The sequence below is a fragment of the Solanum dulcamara genome, chromosome 4 (assembly GCF_947179165.1).
Source record: "Solanum dulcamara chromosome 4, daSolDulc1.2, whole genome shotgun sequence".
NCBI lineage: Eukaryota > Viridiplantae > Streptophyta > Magnoliopsida > Solanales > Solanaceae > Solanum > Solanum dulcamara.
In genome coordinates this window covers 25,204,000-25,206,602 of record NC_077240.1, presented here as the reverse complement: position 1 = coordinate 25,206,602, position 2,603 = coordinate 25,204,000, and the positions used below count along the sequence as shown (strand labels likewise).

The following is a 2,603-nucleotide window of genomic DNA, read 5'->3' as shown; positions in this document are numbered from 1 at the left end:
TTTTCTTGCAAGATCGGTTTGTGTCCATCTAATGTTGACACTTAGCTTTAATTTGGTGACAATGTGTTTGTCACACCCCAGTCTAAATAGGGTGTGATGGGCACCCGACCCCTTGCTTGGAGCCGAGCGAACCCGCTGCTTCATAGCACATACTTAATCTATTTAGACTTTTACATCAATAAGAAATAAAAAAGGAACATAGCTAAGCTTTCCCAATCTATCATCCCATAAAACTCGTGACATACGACATAATAACATATCGGCTGGTGACGCCGCTTACAAAGCTGACACTCTATACCCACGACTCTGTCTGCAAGGTCTCTAACTTCGAATGAAACATCATAGCGTTTATAATCTGACTCGGCAGCACCCCAGGAATAAGTGGAGTTGCTGACCCCGCTGGAACATCTTCTATAATAGCTTCTACTTGTCTAGGTGTACCTGCGTGGCATGAAACGCAGCCCCCAAAGAAAAAGGGGTCAGTACGAGTAATGTACAGAGTATGTAAGGCATGAAAATCAGCATAATAAAGAACATAAGATATGAACAACCATATCGTAGAATCATAGACATATAGTGAGATAAGAGAGTAACCTGTACATATGAGTGCCCTTTTAGGCCGGATGCCATGCATGCTTGTCTTATCATAAAAACATTTCTTTTTCATATACATAGAAAATAGAAGTCATATCACCGAACAACGTCGGCGTGCCCACATATGTCCCGCGTCCGGGCATCCCGCGTCCAGGATGAAAATTACTCCAACTGATCAGGTGGGAATGCGTCTATAGCGCCACATATATACCTCCCCATATCCCCCATATACATATACATATACATATACATATAGACAGCATGCACGAGAGCCCAACGAAAGTCGTGTATTTATCGGAGTGACGGAAGGTCGGTAACCTCCGATTGTATTATAGACTAACCATGGTCGCTTTGTCTCACCTTGAAGGAACAATTATTATAGGATGAGACTATCAACGAAAGATAATATTAAGAGAACGTAGAATAAGGTCACAATCTTATAAGGCGTCAAATCGTATACATATGCACATATGACCAATTTTCAAGACTCGTAGAATAATCGGAATGAGCTATAATTCACAAATCAAGATAAGATTCATGTCAAGTACCTTTCAAAAATTACCATGAATTATATCAAAATAAAACTTTTGGAATCATATACACGTATCTAAGCACGAGAAAACAATATCCTTTGGAAACTCAAGAAAATTGGCCATCCTAGTGGCTCTACGAATAGGACTTCCTTGAAATTGTATAAAATGTCATATACTTATTGCATAAAAATCATGCCAAAAAAAGAAAGAGTAGCTCTATATACTTATGTCAAAACATGCCAAGAGAAAGAAGGGTAAACCTTTGTTTTGAGAAACTATAGACATTTTGGAAAACATTGATGGGTTATAGAAAAGGTAGTCATTCCCTTGGGACCATTGAGACCTAGCTTTTGAAAACAAAGAAAATATGGAAGCACTTATGAAACAATGACATCGGAATCATGCCTTAAAAGGAAAGGGTAAGCCTTACATACTTATGTCAAAGACATGCCAAAAGAAGAGAAATGATAGACTTTACATACCTGTACCGCGCCTTACTAGCTTTTATTATTCTTCCAACTTGTTAGTCTACATTCAAGAGAGTTGACATAGTCATTAGATTCATCACCATATACTTGTCTTAATCCTTCAAACAAATTAATTTCTAATCTGCCGAAATTTCGGCAGCATCTCCCCTATAAATACACCATCCCCGAGATCTCAACTCGGCCACCATGTCAACAATCATATCAACAACAACAACCAGCAGTATATATACAATCAAATCACCTCAACTTTAAACAACACAAGCTCCAAACAACTAGCATAAAACTCTGATACCAAAATAGAGTTTTTAACCTTTATTTCATAAAATCTTTAACCATACCAAACGGGGGGTCATGTGGCTGCAACCAGCAGCAACCACACCCTTTTTAAAAGACTTTAAAGCCCTGCAACATACAATCCAACCAGCTGCACCCGCATCGCCACAACGACAACACACTACGCGACTTCGATTTAACTACTACGACTTTAATTTAGTAGTTTCTAACATCAAGCATCCTTGTACAATTTCTCTACCTCCAGCCATATTTAGGACATGTAATACACCTCATAACCACATCATAAACTCAAATTTTAAAGGAGAGACCTTACCTTTCCCGAAACTCGCCAAAACTTGCCTCGGAAGCTCGCCTAGCGCGGCTAAAACTTTGGGGCTGTTTGATGACGTTTTGGGCTGCTCCAAACCATAAAATTTTGTTACTAATACCTTCATAACATCATGGTACACCCAGAATAATTAATTCACGGAATGAAATCGGAAAACTCAATTTTTTTTTCCTCTTGGCCGCCACTAGTTTCTCTAGTTTCCTAGAGTTTCTTTTCTTCTTCTTGCTCTTGAATTTTCTCTCTTTGTCTTGAAATTTCTAGAATAGTATGGACTTGATGAGTCAAGGGACACATATATATAGGCTACTTTTAGGGGTGACATGTTTCAATCCCTAAGTGGTGACACATGTCAAGCCCTAAGTGGTG

General features: G+C 38.9%; 1 long non-coding RNA gene across 1 annotated transcript; it reads right to left on the bottom strand.

Moving 5' to 3' along the window:
- Positions 1 to 208: 208 nt before the first annotated feature.
- On the bottom strand, positions 209 to 2,398 carry LOC129884896 (uncharacterized). Its single transcript, XR_008765996.1, has 2 exons — positions 1,610 to 2,398; positions 209 to 441 (listed from the first exon to the last, which is right to left on the bottom strand). It is a non-coding gene; the product is annotated as an uncharacterized LOC129884896 (long non-coding RNA).
- Between the last annotated feature and the right edge of the window lie 205 nt (positions 2,399 to 2,603).